The sequence below is a fragment of the Gopherus flavomarginatus genome (genome assembly GCF_025201925.1).
Source record: "Gopherus flavomarginatus isolate rGopFla2 chromosome 13 unlocalized genomic scaffold, rGopFla2.mat.asm SUPER_13_unloc_3, whole genome shotgun sequence".
Lineage (NCBI taxonomy): Eukaryota > Metazoa > Chordata > Testudines > Testudinidae > Gopherus > Gopherus flavomarginatus.
In genome coordinates, this window is record NW_026114611.1 from 1,190,679 (window position 1) to 1,210,449 (window position 19,771).

The window sequence follows — 19,771 nt, forward strand, 5'->3', positions numbered from 1 at the left end:
TCAGTTTAACACTCTGTAATAGTCAGTGCTTCCCTTCAGGGCCGGCCCTAGAGGGGACTGGGACAAATCCCCCCCTTTCCTCCTCAGGCCCTGTCCCTACTCCACCCCTTCCCCCAAGTCCCCACCCCGTCCCGTCCCATCTCTTCCCTTCCTGCACCTTCCTGACCCATTCCTCTCCCACCCCCACCTCTTCCCGTCCCTGCTCCTTCCCCTCCCCACCCAGTGCCTCCTGCACCCCACTGAACAGCTGATCACTGGCAAGTGGGAGGCACTGAAAGGGAAGAGGAGGAGCTTGTCAACAAGGCCTGTAGTGTGTGTGTGGGTGGGGGGAGGTGGTTGTCAGTGGGTGCTGAGCACCTATTTTTTCTCTGTTGGCTCTGCAGCCCCATAGCTCCCATGGAGTCGCTGACTTAGCTTCTTTCGCACTCTAGAGAGAGGAGCAGAACCAGGGCTATGGCTGATCTGTGGGGCACCAGGTGAGTGGCAGATGCTTCAGGTGCTGAGAGTTTGCCTGACCCCTCAGGGACACAGTGTGAGGTGGTGCCCCAGGGATCTCTATGAAAGGAGCAGAACAGGATTTACTTGGGGTGGGGAGAGAATTGAGAGTGTCTGAGGGGGTTGTACAGAAGTGTTGCCCTGATGAGAGACTGGCTAAAACACAGGCCATGCTGTGAGCAGGATTCGCACCTGCACAGGAGAACCCTATTGGATTTCAACTCCCACATCTTAACGACTTGGCCATCATAGCTGGGAGTGAAAAAAAATTCCCCAATGCCAGAGAAACTGGTAAAGAATCACAATGACCAGGCATGAAGTCATCTGAACTACAGAATTCCCACCGCAAACCTGGCTCCCAAAGCACGGGGGGGATTTGGGGTTTGTTCTCTTTGCTTAGCCATGTGCAGTCGCAAAGAGAGCGAGTTTAAAAGTCTCCCCTCCCACAGTGCAGGAATGGGAAATGATTCTCAACTTGAAGCCTGATGTAGGGTGACCAGACGTCCCGATTTTATCGGGACTGTCCCTATATTTGCTTGTTTGTCCCACATCCTGACCGATCGGGACCCTGGACAAACAAATAACTTTGTCCTCTTCTCCAGCACACAGGCATAGTCTGGAGGGATACTTGCCCCCCCAGCTCCACCCCCTCATTCCCTCATTAGATACCTCCCCTAATCCCAGCCCTGGTGCTGCCCCCAGCCCCACCCCCTCACTGCCCCATTGGATCCCTCCCCAAATCCTCGCCCTGGCCCTGCCTCTTCCGCAAGCACGCTGCATTCCTCCTCCCTCCCAGGTGTGCACATGGGCCATGGCCATGGCCGGGAGCGCAGCGCAGAAGCTGCTCCAGCCCTGCAGCCTGCGGGGCAGCGTAGTGGGGCTGGGGGCAGCACGGAGCATGCAGGGCCCAGGTGGGCAGGTGGTGGAGACACAAGTGGGGTGGACACGCTCCTGCCAGGAGCTGCTTGGTTCACCCCTTGCCTGGGAGCTGCAGGAGGGGCCCGGATCATGGCTCGGCTGCAGAGCTCGGAGCCCAGGCTGGGCCCAGGAGTGAGGGGATGGGGGAGCTGGGGGTGTAGCGGGAGTTGGAGCCGAGAGTTGGTTGGAGATGGGGCTGTGCCACTGCCGCTTGGCGGCGGGGGGGCCCTCCAGCTTTTATTTTTGCTCCGCCCCCCGTGTCCCGATATTTCATCTTTGACATCTGGTCACCCTAGCCTGATATGAAGGAGGATGTCTGGACCAAGGGGCCAGGGACTGGCGTTTGCTAGAGAAACCACTGTCAAGTTTTAGCTAATTAGGACAAGTCAGCAAATAAGAACAACTTCAGGTATCAGTAACTGCTACAGGTTGCAAATTCCTACATGTAGCCGTTTCTGGCACTACACCTGCACATCTCTGCTCCCCGGCTCTTCTCGGGCTCCTGCTCTCTCCTTAGCTCTGCCCCACTCTCGCCCAGGCAGTTCCAGCTCACATGGAGGATGGGACCCCCTGGCCTGGTGACTCTCTCATTACACTGCCTGGCCTGTCAGTGCAGCTGACTTGGAGCTTTGGCCTCTCCACATTGTCCCTGGGGACTGTCAGTCTCAGGGTCCTGATTTCCCATTGATCCTTCCACCTTCTATTGGTGCTGGGAAATAGCCAACCAACCGCCCCGCACACACACACACTAAGTTTTAGTAAAGGGCCAAGAGCCCCCTTACACAAGCCAGCCCCATGAGGCTCACTGATGTGCAGAGAAGGCAGCACAAGCTGGTCCCATGGTGTAATGGGCAGCACTCAGGACTCTGAATCCTGTAATCTGAATTCAAATCTCAGTGGGACCTTGTGTTGGCTTGTGGTCATAGGCGGCAGGTTATATACATTTGCAGGGCTCGGGCTCCAGCAATATTTGGAGCTGGGTCTCTTCCTCTGGCCCTGGCCCCTGCCAGCCACCCCTTCTGCTGCATGTCTCCCCCTGCGGTGCTGTGTCCCTGCCTGACAAAAAGCAGTATGTGCCTGTCTTCTGCCTGCTCCTGCTGCTGGAGTAGAGAGATTTGGGCAGAACTGCTGCCACAGGGTCCTAGTACCTGCCATCTACTAATGGCAAGGCAGGCTGCCCTGAGCCTCTCCAATGCCTCCCTCCCTCTGCCCCAATCATGAGCCCCTAATCCTCAGCCCCAGCCTTGAGCCCCCTCCTGCATCATGAATCCCTCATCCTCAGCCCTGCACTCCCTCCTATCCCCAAATTCCCTCCCAGAGGGTGCACCTCTCACCCCTTCGTACAACCCGAGCCTGCACCCAGCACCCAAATTCCATCCCAAAGCCTGCACCCTAATCCCCAGCCCAGGATCAGCACCCCAAACCCCTTCCCAAAGCCTTAGGCAGGTGGGGGTGGATTTTGGGGGGCAGAGTTGGGGGGCAGGTTCTGGGCTCCAACAAAATTTCTACAAACTTGCCACCCATGCTTGTGGTAAAGCCCCAGAGCTCAATTTCCCTGTCTCCAGCTGTGTAAGAGTGAATCTTTCCCCTCCTGCTGGGTTACTCACACTTCCTAGAGCCAGGTCTTTGGCTGGGATGGCCACAATGGGTTAGGGCTCTAGAACTTGCTACCCTGATAGTTGAGATTCTTGCTGATTCACCTGATATCCACAAGCTTGGCCCTTGTGCTTCCTACCACACTTTTCCTCTGGCTCACATAGCGCTTGAAGAAAGGAGTGCCAGGGCTGGGATTAATAGTCAGGGCTTGGCAGGAGGGAGGAAGAGTCCCAGGCTGGAGCCCCACACACCTTCCCTCCTCTGGGCACCTAGAGCAGAGGCAGCCCAGCTCTGTCCGCTGGATACCTCGGCAGAGTAGGTGAGTTCATGTAAATACAGTCTGGTCCCAAAGCCTCCACCCAACCCTGGTCATCAGTAGCTGCCAGGGGAGAGCTCATTCACACCTCGCTTACAAATCATCATTTGAAATTCTAAGGTTGGCCAACACTGCCGAAGCCAATGCACCGACATTGTCAACAAACACAACAGCTGGGTGAGGAAACCCGGCTTTGTCCAGACTTTCCAAACCTATTTTACTTTCTCTGGTACAAGTAGTTTTCAGACGTTGTATCTGCTTTTAAAGTGTGTGTTAACGTTTCAATTTCCATTCAAATTTGCAACCAATGACAACATTGGCAGCGCTGCATGTAACTACCTGACCACTGAGGGAGGGGGTGTTGGGGAAATTCGGGGAAGGGGGTGCACAGCCCCCTGACTGGGGGGCTTATAGGGAATGCCCAGTTTCACTGAATTGAGTCTCCTACTGCAGCACCTCAGTAGGTTACATCAGAGAGGAGCTGCAGTGTCTAGGCAGTGGGATGCCTGTGCCTTTAAGAGCCCAGCCCTGGGAAGCCCATGCTGAGAGGTGCTGCCTGTGAGAGGGGAAATAAAAAAGCCCTCTGCTCACCCCACCCCCATGTTTGCAAACACTGGAGTCTCAGCCCACCGGGATAACTGTTACCCCTCGGCCCCTGCCTGTGCCAGGATTTAACCCTCTGGCAGCGCCTCCCTCTGGGCTTAACTCCGGCTCCTTTCCCCCTCCCTGACTTTGCCCTTCAGTCCCTCTCCTAACTCTGCCTCCAGCTGCTTGACCCCCCGACCAGTCAATTTTCACCCCCTGCTCAGACCCTGGCCACCCCCTCGTCTGATTTGCCCCCCTTTGCCCCTTTTAATTCCTGTAAAAAGTAGAGGGTGCTGAGTCCCATTCTTTGGAGGGAGGGCTGGGAGCCTGACCCCTGCCTGCCCAGTGCTCAAAGTGCCCCATGATCTTGTGGATGTTTGCTGAGTGCTGCAGGGTCACCCGAAGGGGGAGAGAGATGCAGTTAGGAGGTGATGCAGCCAAGGGTGCCTCACCCAACACTGAAATGCAGCCACCTCTGGGGTGAGTTACACAAGTCAGCAAATGAATTTGGAACAAGAAACACACTGAAAGTACCGAGGTAGCTGCAGGAGGTGGAGAAAACCAGAAAAAGCAGTATCCCTGGATCGCAGCCCTGCCCCTCCCCCACTTTACCTCCTAATCTCCACTCCCCTCCCACATTTGAGGGGAGAACCCACGAGTCCTGGTCCCCAGCCTTGCCCATTCCCATATTTTGATATGGCTCCATCCAACAGCTGCCCCCACAATTGCAGAGCAGTGCTATGGGGCACACCGGGGCCTGCCTGTTTGCACAGGATGGGCAATGCCAGTGCCCCAGGATGGGGAGAGACCATGCTAAGGGAGAAGCAGGGAGCAGACAGCTCCCATGACAGAGAAAGAAACGCTAGGGGGTGCTATGCTGCAAGGAGTGAAGGGGGTTGGCAGGGAATGGGAGGATCTTCCCTCACACCTGGTGTGTCTGTCTCCCTCCCAATTCCTCACCAGCCCTAGCCCAGCCCAGGCTAATCCCAGCCCAGCTACCAGGGTTAAATTTGGCCTGGATTCCCCAGCTGCTGGGGGTGGGGCATGGGGCTGAGAAGAATGAGCCTCTACTCCCCCTTCCCCAGACACAGTTGCATGGGCACAGAACAAAGGAGCCTGCAGCACTGCTGCCTAGAGGAAACTGAGGCACCAGCCACTGACAGACACATCATGGCTCTCCTCATCCTCATCCTCTTTTCCATATACAACCTGGCCAGGGGAGGGTGGGGGTAAACTCAGGGAAGTTGCATAGTTAACCTGTGGAACTCCTTGCAAGAGGATGTTGTGAAGGCCAAGATTATAACAGGGTTCAAAAAAGAACTAGATAAGTTTATGGTGGATAGATCCATCAAGGGCTCTTAGCCCGGCTGGGCAGGGACGGTGCCTGTAGCCTCTGTTTGCCAGAAGCTGGGAATGGGCAACAGGGGGTGGATCACTTGATGAGTCCCTGCTGTGTTCATTCCCTCTGGGGCACCTGGCACTGGCCACTGTCAGAAGACAGGAGGATACTGGGCTAGATGGACTTTGCGTCTGAACCAGTCTGGCCGCTCTTATGTCTCCCTTGGAGCAGCAGTGACACCCAGTGGGCAGTCAGAGTAATGCACAGAAGGTGTTTTTTTGGGCGCAGCAGTGACACCAAGTGGCCAATCAGGGTAGCACACAGAGTATGTATCCCTTGGAGCAGCAGTGACACCTCCTGGTCATTCAAGGTAATGCACAGAAGGTGTTTCACTTGATACAGCAGTGACACCCACTGGTCAGGTGGTGTAATGCACAGCATGTGTCTGCCCTCTACGAGCAGTCACGATAAGGCACAGAGTGTGTTTCCAACCAATCTGGGTAAGGCACAGAGCATGTTTCCCATGGAGCAGCAGTGACACTCAGTGACCAGCAGGAGTGGCATCAGACTCTTCTCCTTTAGTGGGGGACTGAGATGGGCTAGACAAAAAAATTGGGGGGCTGTGCCCCCCATCACCTGGTCCCATCCTTCATGGAGGCCATGAATCTGCTCCTTCTCAGTTAAAGGCCAGGCTCATCTCCTCTCCCCCGGGCTAGGGTTTGCAGCAATACAAACTCTATTAAAATAAAATAGTAAACACGGTTTACTTTAAATATTCTAAATCTGTCCAAATTTTAGTACTGAATCCAAAGTTCTCTTAGAGATCAGTAACCAAAACCTAAATGAAAAATTGAAACAAAAACAAGGCTTAATTTAAAACCCAAACATTAAGGAAAACTTTGTTTGTAAAAATAAAAACTTACAAATGCTGTAAATTAATAATTTCAACATTTTATCAAAAAAGTATGCTGCAGCAGAATGATAAAATAACATCAAATAAAGAAGCATGACCACTAAAACCTCCTATAAAGGAATTGAATCCTTGAATACTGGTCAAATCTGTATAAAATATGCAGAACTATGTCAAAACTGGTGTTGCAGGACAGCCATTCGATCCAGAAAATGTCAACTGAAAGCTCCAGTCCAACTAAAAAAACCAAAACAACCCAATAAACCAAAATGGTCACAGCCTGAAACAAACCTACACAGAAGCAAAATTAAACCTGTACCAACATTGGAACAAACGATGTAAATTTCTAATTCTAACTTCTTGTTTCTCCCAGGAGGAAGGTGTTTTGCACCCCAGTAACCAGGCTGTCACTGCAGCTTTCCTTTCACTAAATAAGATTTTTACCAAATATAAATTGCCCTCCAATTTCTCTAAGAGAAATTGAAATTGTATCTTTGCACTAATAGTCCAAGTGTGCATGTCCATCCCCTCAGAGCAACCCCCACACCCTGAGGCCAGAGGAGAATCCCAACTGGTTTGTGCATTTGTAACCCTGGGGCCTGAAGCTGATGAGAGAAAGGGAAGTGAGCCATCTTGGAGCTTTCCGATACCACCTGCGGGGAGCACAGAGATTTGACTGAGTGACATCCTTGCTAATTTTCACCTTGTTCTCCATCAGCAGGATCCACTGGAGAGCTCGGGAGTGACTTGACCATTATTAGTACACCCTAAATCAGGGTACATGGGACAGAGAGTTGGAGTACAGAGGGATGAAGGCACTGGCTCTAGGGGTGCAGACTCTTGGGTGGTATTAGAATGAGACATTCAGGTTGCATTAGAGGACTCAGAGTTAGGATAGAGAATTGGGCTGTGAATGCTCAGGAATGAGACCAGGAAAAAGAAAATTGAGATGCAAGAGAGAAATCAAGCTAGAGCAAAAAGCAGAAAAGAAATGTGTGATTCGAGCTGCAGAAGAAAGAAAAAACCTCTTCCTGTCCCCTCTCACCAAAGCATCTAAGAACCAGATGAGAGACATCTCTCCCTCATTGCAACAACAATTCAAGTTGACCTTGACTGACAAAGGAAATCTTCTCCTTTGCAGTATAAACAGACGCGGACTGAGTCATGAACACCTCATCCCCTCTCCTGACTCCCTCCAATCTGGTGTTCCTGGCCTGGGACATGGGAGGGGCTCCTCTCTTCTCCATTTGGAACATGGCGGGATGAGAGAAGTGACAGGGCTTTATGGGAAATAATTATTTGCCTGATTCATGTGGAAGCCCTAGTCCTTGTTAACCCAAACAAACCATTTATCCTGCATGCTGATGCCAGTTTGGAGAGTCTGGGAGCAGTCCCGTACCAGGAAGTGGAAGGAAATGTAAATCTGTAGGCTTTGCAAGCTGAGGACTGTCTGATAGCGAAACTCACTATCCCATCCACCAGCAGCAGTTCTTGGTCTTGAAATGGGCCATCACTGAGAAATTTCGAGACCACTTGTGTTGTGCTCAGTTTCAGGTGTGGACAGAGAACAATCCACTGACTTAAAGAGGCACAGGAAAAATTAAACAGTGCTCAAAATTTGCCAAGTCCCCCTTCTTCAAATATAGTTCCCCTTTGTCCATCCCAAACGCGCCCACAACCGACTGCCCCGAAAAGAATCTATCCTTCACCCCCCTCTGATGAGTTAATTGATCTGTTCTTAGACTACAGACCGTGGCCCAATAATCCTGTTCCCGCCCCTAAAAATCCTCCCGCATATAGTCCGAGTGACCGGGCAGGAGGTGGGGCTGGATCTGAGGACAGAAGTGAGACGGAAGACAACCGAGGTGACCATCCAGACACCTCTTCATCTCCCTCAGGTTCTGGTAGGCAAACGCCTCCTACGACCTCTTCAAGTGGGTCCACGCCCCGGTCTGACATGTCTGATGACTTAAGAGAAGCCCTCGCCTTTATAACAACTGGGGAGGCACTTATGAAAGAATGGCAACAGGCGGCACGCGACGAAGACATAGATTGGGAGTGTAGGCAAATTGAATGGGAAAAAGTGTCCCCAAATTCCCCGTTACGGCGGTTGTCAGGTACCATAGCTAAGATGAGGGAAATGATGACATCACCAAAATATGAATCCCTTCTGAAAAGTTGTTCTCCTATCTCTCTTGCCTCTGACCCTGCTGCTGTAGCCTTCAATACCCGCCATAAGACTTGGCTATGTAAGGCTAAGAAAGTGACCACCCCGCCTGAAACCGTCACTAATTTTCCCCTCCGTCAGCTGCCCTCAGGCACGGGAGGGTTAATGACAGTGCATGCCCCTTGGCCACCAGGTGACCTTTACAACCTTATCGAAAAGTTTCCAAAAATCAGGGAAGATCCCGTTAAGTTTCAAGAGTAATTGGAAATGATAGTCAAGTGCTATAACCCCTCACATGCTGATATGCACCAGCTGTTATCAGCTATAGTACCCAAAGAGACCCTTACCCGCCTCTATGCCAGGGCAGACTGGCCAGCTGATGTTGGCCAGATGTCAGAAGCCGACTATGCCCAAAGAAGAACCAACCTAATTAATGAGGTTCTTAATGTGTGCCCAAGGAAAACGGACTGGGCTAAGATAAATGCCTGTAAACAAAGTAAGGGAGAAAATCCGGCCGATTATATGGAACGTATAAAGCAAGTGTTTGAAAGGCATTCGGGGATTAATGATGCAGAACGAACAGCCACACAAGCTGTAGTGGCGGCCTTTGTGCAAGGACTCTTGCCAAAGGTAGGAGAACAGTTAAAGGTTAATTTAGTGGATTGGGAAGGCAAAAATCTGGAAGAAATTCTGGCAGCAGCACAGCATTTTCATCGGCAGTTAGAAAAGAAAAAGGATGAAACAGAATCTAAATTAATGGCTTTGCAGATCCAAAGTATGCAAAATCCCGCTGGAAAAGGGCCCAGACGTAGACCAAAACAGGCTGTAACTAAAAATCAACCCTTTGCTGAAAGTAACCCTCTTACTAATCTTGGTTCTACAGCCTGCTTTTCGTGTGGACAGGAAGGACATTGGAGAGCCAATTGTCCCCAATTGGGAAAAAACCAGTGTAGATATTGTAAAAAGGAGGGACACCTCATTAGGGACTGTCCCACGCGACCTCTCCCTGCCCCGCCAGCCCCAGCTCTCAACTACTAGGAAAGCCAGGAGACTAATAACATCGTCGTTGCCCCCCTTGTTCATGTGGATCAAACTGGTCCGACTGTTTCTTGTTTAATAAATGGTGTCCCTACCCCTTGCTTAGTTGATACAGGAGCTTCTAGGTCTACCTTAAGAGCCCAAGAGTCCTCTACAGTACCCCTCTCCTCTGAGGTCGTAACTGCTGTGGGGGTAGGAAATACTCCTATTCCTCATCCTGTGTCATCACCCCTATCTATATCTATCGGTCCTCTTTCTGCTGACCACGCTTTCCTCCTCAGTCCGTGTTCTCCTGTGAACCTCTTAAGAAAAGATCTGTTGTGCAAACTGCATTGTACTATTTTTTGTTCTCCAGATGGGGTCTTTTTAGAGGTCCCCGACCCGGCTCATAATGAGGTTTTAGGTCTACTCCAAATTGATCCAGCCCCAGATCGGGAACCCGACCCCAGTCCTTCCTTGTTGCAACAGGAACTACTGGCAAGGGTACACCCTTCACTGTGGGCTGAGCATGCTAACCAAGTAGGACGCATTTGTTCTGCTCAACCTGTCAAAATTCGTCTCAATCCAAGCAAACCTTTTCCTAGAGTCCGGCAATATCCCCTCTCTCAGCAAGCTGAGGAGGGAATTCGTCCGGTTCTTTCTGCTCTGCTTAAGCAGGGAGTCATAGTCCCGACAGTAAGTGAATGTAATACTCCCATTCTGCCTGTCCGAAAACCCGGAAAAAACACCTGGCGATTCGTACAGGATTTACGTGCTATTAATGCCGCCGTCCTCCCGACTTTTCCGGTGGTTCCAAATCCTGCTACTATTCTCTCTTGTATACCTCCCACCGCTCAGTACTTTTCTGTAATAGATTTGTGCTCTGCTTTCTTTTCTATTCCCATTCATGTGGATAGTCAGTTTCTATTTGCGTTTACTTATCAGGGAGCTCAATATACTTGGACCAGACTACCCCAAGGTTATACTGAGTCCCCTACTATCTTCTCTCAAATCTTAAAGAAAGATCTGGATGATATCTCTTTTCCGAATGGGTCTGTCCTAGTTCAGTATGTAGATGATTTGTTGCTTGCTTCTGACTCTTTGGAAGCTTCAAAAGCGGATACATTGGTTTTGTTCCAAGCCTTAGCTCAGAAAGGTCATAAGGCTTCAAAAGAAAAATTACAACTCTGTCTCCCTGTAGTACATTATCTGGGCCATGACATCTCTGCAGGAAAGCGCGTTTTGTCTCCTTCGCGGGTACTGGCAATTCAAAAGATCCCCAGGCCAATTACAAAGAAACAGCTTAGAGGATTTTTGGGAATGGCAGGCTACTGTAGGCAATGGATTCTGGGTTATGCGTCTCTTGTGCGGCCCTTACAGGATTTAACTCTTAATAAGATCTCTGACCCTATTCCCTGGCCTGCGGAAGCGGAGGAAGCGTTTCAACAAATCAAAATTGCTTTAACCAAAGCCCCTGCTCTCGGTTTACCTGATTACAAGAAACCATTTACTCTCTTCTGTCACGAAAGAGAAGGCTCAGCCGAGGGTGTTCTCACTCAGACTCACGGAGAAAAACACAGACCCATAGCTTACTTTAGTTCTTCATTAGACCCGGTAGCAGCTGGGCTACCCCCCTGCCTCCGGTCTGTTGCAGCAGCCTCAGTGTTAACAGAAGCTTCAGCTTCACTTGTTCTCGGTAGCCCTCTTACAGTGGCTGTCCCTCATGCTGTTACCGCTCTCTTAACTAAAAGCAAAACACAGCATCTTTCAAATTCCAGACTTACTAAGTATGAAATGCTTCTTTTAAATGCTACAAATGTTACCTTGGCTAGGTGCCCGGTACTGAATCCTGCTTCCCTTCTCCCCACGGCAACCGATGGGGAACCCCATGATTGCTTATCTATAACTGCTGAATTATCGGCTCCCAGGTCTGATTTGCAGGACGTTCCCCTGCAAAACCCAGAGTTGATTTATTATGTGGATGGCTCCTGTTTAAGAAATGCGGAAGGACAGCTGGTAGCAGGCTATGCTGTATGCGATCAACAAAGTGTTATAGAAGCATTCTCCCTCCCTTCAGTGAAGTCAGCCCAAGTTGCTGAATTGTTTGCTCTTACTAGGGCCTGTTGCTTAGCAACCGGAGTGTCTGTTACTATTTACACTGATTCTAGGTACGCTTTCGGAGTAGTACATGATTATGGGCAATTGTGGAAATATAGGGGATTTCTCACGTCTACCGGAGCACCTATTAGCCACGGCCCATATGTCAATGATCTTTTGTCTGCTTTACAGTAACATTCTGCTATTGCTGTAGTCAAATGTGCAGCCCATAAAAAACCCCACGATGATGTTACTTGAGGAAATGCACTGGCAGATGCCTCTGCCAGGCAAGCGGCCCTTTCCGGGTCTCCGGCTCCTACTGAAATATTTGCTCTTTGTATATCCCAGCCCGTCTCTTTAGTTGACTCTTTGCAGGATCTAGCCTTTACACAGGAGTCAGCATCAGAGGATGAAAAAGACTGCTGGAGACAGTCTGGATGTTCTAAACATCCCGAGGATGCCTTGTGGTATGCCCCAGACGGCCGCCTGGTAGCACCCTTGGCTCTGCTCCCCCACCTTGCCCGGCTAGCACACGGGCTAGCCCATGTAGGCAAGGAGGGGATGATTGCTTCTGTATTTAAGTATTGGTATGCTCCAAAGTTTACGAGCATTGCCCAGCAATACTGTCGAACATGCCCTATCTGTCTGGCATATAACAGTGGGCGACCGGTTCGAACCACCCAGGCAGCACACCCACCACCCTGGGGACCATTTGTAAACATCCAAATAGACTTCATAAATATGCCTAAGTGTTGTTCGTATGAGTATGTACTTGTGTGTGTGTGCATGTACTCTGGATGGGTGGAAGCTTACCCATGTGCTAGAGCAGACTCAACCACTGTAGCAAAGAAGTTGCTCAAGGAATTTATTCCCCGCTTTGGTATCCCTGTCTCAATTAACAGTGACAGAGGAACCCATTTTACAGGTCAAATTACTCAACAAGTCTGCAAGGCCCTCCATGTGGATCAACGTTTACACTGTGCTTACCACCCTCAGAGCGCAGGAGCAGTGGAACGGAAAAATGGGGACCTGAAAAATAAATTGGCAAAACTGTGTGCGGAAACAGGCCTCAAGTGGCCAGATGCACTCCCTCTGGCATTAATGCAAATGAGGAACACTCCCATGCGTAAACATGGATTGTCTCCCCATGAGATTCTCATGGCTAGGCCAATGAGAATGCCAGTGTCCCCGCCCCTGCCCCCAAACTCACAGCATTTGCAACTCTGTGATGAAAATGTACTAGAATATTGCAAAGCGCTAATGAGACATGTTAGATTTATTCATTCACAGGTCCAGAGTGCCCTACCAGATCCAGCTGAGACTGCATGCCATCCCTTGGAGCCTGGTGACTGGGTTTGCTGTAAGGTGTTCCAACGGAAGTCCGCCTTGGAGCCCAGGTGGAAAGGTCCGTTCCAGGTCTTACTAACTACCCATACTGCAGTAAAGTGCCAAGGACTCCCAACTGGGTACACGCATCTCACTGCAAAAAGGTAACGCCTCCTTTGGATCCCCCCGGTGCCCCGCTTGTTCCACAGCCTCAGCCGACAACGTCAGCAGGTGAACCTGAACAAGAACCCAAGTATCGCCTTCGAAGTCGGCAGGTTGTATAAGGCACCATGACCGACCCCAAACCAAGATAAAACAGACTGCACGAGTGCGGAAATGGCTATTGCCTTCTCTCTGGTTTATCACCATCTTGATGTTCTTTATGTTTCTCCTGAACATTTATGATTCCTACTTACTCTCAGTTGCTGCCCGAAAGACTACTTCACTGCGTTTCCTGTCGACAGTAAAACCAAAGGTTAAAACAACCACTCCACACTACCCAATGTGTGGGATCGCAGCTAAGGGAAAAGAAAAGATCACTCCTCGTTCCGCTTTGTGTGACGAACAAAACCTTGCTGCCGAACCAAGAGGAAGAGTAAGAAGGTCTCGGGAAACCTCCACCGCTAAACCAAAGACTCTTACTATAGAGGACGTTAAAAATTGGCCATGGTATAAAAGACGTTACGTGATGTGGTATCAGGGAGGAACTTGTGGTCGACAGGCATGGGAATGTGGGGTACACTGGTATTTAGGATTCCTCCCTGGTACAGCTGATTGCAATCCACCGCAAGTCCCCTGGCCCTGTTATGTCATTCCAGAACTACTGGACCACACTTCCACTGTTCCCCCCACGGTCCCTCCTTTAAGTAATCCTCCCGTAGTAACTCCATCCATCAATATCTCAGAAAGTTGCACCCACTCTGAGTCTCAAGTAGATTCATACTTACCCAAAACCTCAACTGTTATGCAGTGGCCTAGGCCTCCTTCTTCTGGTGACTTGTTCTCCTATTGTTTAACTCAGTTGATTTTCTCCATGCGCGGTCAAGTGTATGAACGGTATATTAAGTGGAATGCATTTGGAATGGTGTATCTTAGTTATCGTAATATAACCACTTATATTAATTATACAGGAGAACCTGACCAATCTAACATTTTCATAGATACGTGGGATACTGACCATGATATAGACCTTGTACTAGTCCCAGGTACATGTTGGCCCCTTACTGACGAAGGTCCTGAATGTTTTGTAGCTACTCATGCCACCAGGACTAATGTCACTGTTAACAGAATATGTTTAGCTGCTGTAGCATTTGTTTGTGCCCAGGACATTCCCATCACTGCAAATCTGTCCTGCACATTGCTTCAATACACCCCTTCACACTCAGTTGATGTCACACTGGCCAAAGAAGGCATTCAGGTTCAGAGCCAACAATTATGGTATGAGCCCACTGAAAACCCTCATTTATCAGGGTTCAGATGGACAATTCTAAATGCCACCTTGGGAACTGTCCATTTCTCCATACCCCTCACTCACTTTCAGATTACTAGTACTTATTCTAACTGCTCTAAGGGTGCGGCTATACGCCTACTGGAACAGCAGGCTAGACTTCAAGAAAGTAGAAAAAGGAGAGATATTGTTGACACTCTGCTGCATGGCGCTAACACTGCAGCGTCAGCCTGGACTCTGTATAAAACACAGGAACATGAAGGTCATCTGGGGCAACTAGACCAGGCTCAGGGGTTTATTTCCGGGGCTCAAATTACTGAGGAGAAGGCCGGTATAGGCGCACTCCACACTATTTCGGCACTAAGTATTGTTACCCAGGATCTGCTTACACAAATGGTTCACCAAGTTGCTACGTCAGGAAAGGCATTGCAGTGGGACCAAGCGTGTTCAGAAGTACAGGACTATCTCAATACTATCCTTTTCTCCTTACGCAAGGACCTTGAACAGCAGCGCTGGCCCACTGCCCTTACTAATACATCTGGTATACCCCTCGATTTATGGCCATGGAGGCTTACGTGGAAATTCTCTAAATGGAGATGTTGGTGCTCACAATGTTCCTTCCGGGCTTATGGACCCGTGAGAGGATTTTGGGCCCCCACTTACCGTATCCTTCCAGGCCCTTGGGGCGGTTGTTTGTGGGACTGGGTAATTCATCGAGACGTTTGGGAAATTAAACCCCCTGGCGGTCCTAACCGCTTCCTAATTGGTGCCCCGGCTATAACCCCTGACCTTTGGATAGGTCTAGGTGATCTCTGGACCTATTGGCCTTTGCAGCCCCCACAACTGCAATGCTTTAGAAAACTACACCCAGGGGAGGTAGTAACTGTTCACCACCGGGTATGTTGGGAGGGTCCTGGTACTTTACAAGACCTAGCCTCCCATGACCTACTATCCGCTAACAGCAGTTTGCGTTCATGTTAATTCCTCACTCATACACGATGTGGCTTTTAATCTCCACACCAGCTCAGGTACCCACAACATTTACTGGCCCGCAGAAAAAGACTATCAGGTTTATTTAGAATTTCAGGTTCCCTTCGACTGGACCTCTGTTGTTCCTGACCGATTTCACTCATTGTTATCCCTCCTACCAGAACATACAATCTATTTCACATTTACAAACCCAGATTCACTATTTAGAAACTGTTTACCAAGAAGCTTTGAATGCCCTCCAAACGGTTCATTTAGTCTCTACCCTTTGTGTTAAAGGTGATGTTTTATGTCAATTCACAAAAAGTTTTCAGTCACCCCAGAAACACCCTTGGTATGTATGGCTTCTTTTCACCATTGGTACAATTGCCTTTGTATGTATTTGCTGTTGGTGTTGTTGTAATTGCTGGTCACATTGTACTTGCCCTAGTACTCCTTCCCGTTACTATCCCCCTCCACAATTGGTTTCTCTTAACCCTGTCAGACCCGAACCATATTACACACCCACCAATGTCAGTAATGATATTTGTGTTACTTTCAGAACTAGCCTCCCTGACAACGTTCAGACCCCTTCTAACACTCCCCAGGAAGGTAACCCTGGCCAAGGAACGGTGGATCAGGAAACAATCGAACAGATTGCCCAGGAGCTTATGAATATCCCCCTATCAGATATTGATGAAGTGTTTGCTGCCGGGGGGGACCCATTAGCAGCAAACAAAGGAGGGAATTGATAAAGAAAACTAACCCCAGGCCCAAAAGCCGGGTCTTGATCAAGCTAATAATTACATCAAGGCCTTAGGCCTCAATCATACTAACATATAGCAGAGTAAGAAAAGTTGATTTTCCACTAACCCTCCTGAGGCTCACTCTCTGATTTTACTATACACTACTATTATAACACTATTATATTACTAAATGCTGCTACAATAATTAATGCTGCTATATGGGGTTAAAACTGAAAAATCCCAAAATAACCTATCTATCACTGCCAGAAGACTAACAGCTGTTAGGTCATTGTAGGTTATTAAGTAGCTCATGTAAGCATAAAAAATAAATCATAATAACCCAACTAACAGAACAAACAATAAGTATTTTTGGAACATAAGTTCCTCAAAATTTGCTTGAGAAACAGCTGCTCAAACCGCAAGAGAAGGATAACCGGGGTGTCAAGGACTTGGCAATAAAAGGAGCTTCCTAAGAGGAAGTAAAAAGGGACAAGCTTAGCAATTTTAGCTCTTTTTGAAATAATTGTTTTGAGAACATGTCATGTATCACTCAAATAAGGTAATGACAGATGTACAAGCTCATGTGATAATTTGCGGTTTTAGGCTTTATAAACACAGGTATCTCCGCTGTAAGGTAGAGCGGCTTACCTCTTGCTAGAGGACTAGTCGTCTCTCCATGCATATGCGTGTATTCTCTGATTAATCAATAAAGGAGCCTCAGGCTGTCTGATCAACTCAACTCGTTGGTGGTCATTTCCACGACAGTGTTAACAAGGGCTAAGCTGGATGCTACAAGGCAGAGGTGGGTGGCTACTTTTGCTAGCCATAACTTTGCATTCAATACCAATGAGTTGGTATAATAGGGAATGTGATTTATCAGGACCACCAATTCTTGGCTAGGGGGAGAATGTAAGCAGGGTCGCTATGAACCCTACCCTGCCATCTGTTGGTGATCTGTTGTAAAGGCCTTTTGAGGCTGATGTCATTTGCATGGTTACACCCACCCCAGATTGCATGATGGGGGTGCCTGTCCAAAGGGTCATTTTGGCTGCTGTGGGATCCCCAGTCTCTTTCTTATTAGGACAGGGGTAATAAAGTGCAGTTATTCCGGTGATATAAATCAAGGACAGTAGAACGGTACTTAGCAGTTCATGATTTCGGAACTCACCCGAACCTACATAAATCTCATTAGGCAAGGGACATGGGTTCCAAAGCATAGTGAAATAAGAGAGATTGAAAAGGATGTTTGTATTTACTAGTACAGTTTTCTTGTGAAATCTCTAAAGGCAAGTTGTAGGTTTTATGTATCTCTCTAGTTTAAAAATAAAGCTTTCATAGTTCTAATGCCTTTTTGCATCTATTCCACAGATAAAAAGTCATTAATGACTAAATGTTCTTTTTAGGCGTACATAAACTGCTGGGCTGGCATCTCATTCCCACACTAGAAGTTGTAAACAACTCCATAGATGGGTAAAATGCTCCTTACAGCTCAAATGGTAAGGAAATTTTGCAGATTGCACACTGGGAGATCAGCTGTGGGACACAAGTTTTGTGACACATGAACTATCTCTGCAACCAAATTCTTAGTCACAGGTCAGCAGGAGGGTTTATGCAAATTCTGGACTCTGGGACCAGAGCTGTGGTTGGTGCAGGGGGGGGGATTTTTGTGGCACATGCACCACCTCTGCAACACCAACCTTTGCTACCTCACTCCATAACACCACACACGCAGCAGCTTTTTACCTCGCAGGAACCAAAGCATACCCTGAAAGACATTGAGTGGCATAAACTTAAAGCAAACGACTGCAGCACTAACAACAACTCAAAGAAATTCAAAAACTTCTCTGTCTTTACACATCAAGAAAGAAACCTGCAGGCACAAACACAGACCAGCCAGAACCAAACAAACATCCATCCCCACCACCCACAAGCTTTGGGTCTTTGGAACCCAGACTCCTTAATGGGTGAGTACTTTTCAGGGGAGGAAGAAGCTCTCAGGCCTCAAATGCCAGGTACAGTTACTCTCTCCTTGATCCAGAACGAACAGGAAAATACACTGCATTACTCCTGCCCCAATAACAAAGAGACTGGGGATCCCACAGTAGCTGAAATGACCGTTTGGGCAAGCACTCCCATCATGCAATCCGGAGTGGGTGGAACCATGCAAATGACATCAGCCTCAAAAGGCCTTTACAACAGATCACCAAAAGATGGCAGGCTAGAGTTCATAGTGACCCTGCTTAACCTACGGTGGGAAGCAGCAGAAAAGAGCATCGGGGCTGCAGAATAGCGCTTGCATAGGCTTTCTTTGCCCTTGTTTGCTGTAAGAGTTAACAGTGAGAGATTGGTAGTCACAGGTCAGCATAATCTCCCCAAATGGAAGGGCACTGTTCCCGGAGAAGGGTCCTGGAGAGGGCTTTCCTCGTTGGTGCAGGCCATCCACCTCCCCGAAAGGCGGGAGCTAGGTCGACGGGAAAATTCTTCCCACCAAGGCGTGGACTGACGTAGCCGCGCCGATTTACATTCCCCGTGCAGACCAGGCCCGAGGGTTGGAGCATCCCGAAGAGTTAAGTCAAAACAGCTCCGTCCGTCAGGGGTGCGCAAAAGGGAACCCCGCTCCTGCGCGATGTGGCCACGCCGCCCTAAGCCCCAGCGTAGCTAAGGGCATTCGTGGAGGCGGTGGGCCTAAAGCGATGGAAAGACCTCCTCCAGCACAGGATTGTGACTGCCTGGTCTCCATAGCACAGACAGGGAGGCCACCACGAGACAAGAACAGACAGCAAAAGCCAAAACGGCCCCAGGGCAGGGGGCGAGGCTGCCTGGTGGACGAGGGGACCGGGCAGGACAGGCCTTTTGGACAGGCCGTCCCCCTGTCAATGGAGGAAGAGCCCAAGAAGGAGAGCTGGGCAAGAAGGTACAAGCAGGGAAAGAAGCAGAGCAGGCGGGCGGGCAGCTCCCCTTAGAGCACAAGAAGGGATTGGTCCAAGCCCCGCCCCCACAAAAGCAGACTAGAGAGCAGATCAGCTGCAAAAGACCAGGGAAGGTCAAGAAAGCACAGAGCCTTGAAAACCACAAGTAAAGTTTCAGAAGTGAGCTTTGCTTTTTCTCTCTTGGCCCCATTCTCAGCAGCAATGACAAAGGTGCTAAAAGCTATAAGGCCTGAGGAAGAGAACAGTCACAAAGACAAGAGAACAAAACTGCTTTTGTCAAAACCAACCAAACACACAGCTACACAGTGGACCAAGCATCCCCAGCCCACTGAGCAGCACTCCCCAAGGCATTTCATTTTCCTGTCTTTTCAACCAATCATCAGGGGAGAGCACGGACACAGTCCCCCACTGCCATAAATTATGCAGTCGAGTTTCCCACACTTGGGGAAATTGCAGGGGTCAGCACACCCACAGTGCAATGGATGAGTCTCATCCTGGGAAAACCATCTCCATGATCATGGTATTTCCCCTGCCAAGTAAGTATGAGGTCCAACTGCCCAGCTGCCACCTGCCCTCGCTCTCCCCAGACTTATAAGATGTGGGGCGGATCACAGCGCCCCGAGCCCCCGGCCTCGCCCACACCGGCCCCCACTGCCGACAGCTGCCCCGCCGCGTCCCCGAGGCCCCTCCCTTCTCCATGCCGAGCTCGTGGGGCCAAAGGCGGGCCCTGCCGGGCAGCCTGTCTCTGCTCCCACAATGCTCTGCTCGCACACAGATCTGCATCCACGCTCATGCGGCTCCGCCCCTCCGCTCGGGCCCTTCCCCCTGCCTGCCCGGGCCAGGGCTCTTGCGTGCCCTGGAGTTGAAGCCGGGTCCCGTCCCAGGCATCCAGGCTATCAGAGAGACGACATGGACC

General features: G+C 49.6%; 1 non-coding gene across 1 annotated transcript; it reads right to left on the bottom strand.

The window, feature by feature from the left end:
• Nucleotides 1–19,235: 19,235 nt before the first annotated feature.
• LOC127041603 (U1 spliceosomal RNA) lies at nt 19,236–19,399 on the bottom strand. Its single transcript, XR_007771693.1, has one exon. It is a non-coding gene; the product is annotated as a U1 spliceosomal RNA (small nuclear RNA).
• Between the last annotated feature and the right edge of the window lie 372 nt (nt 19,400–19,771).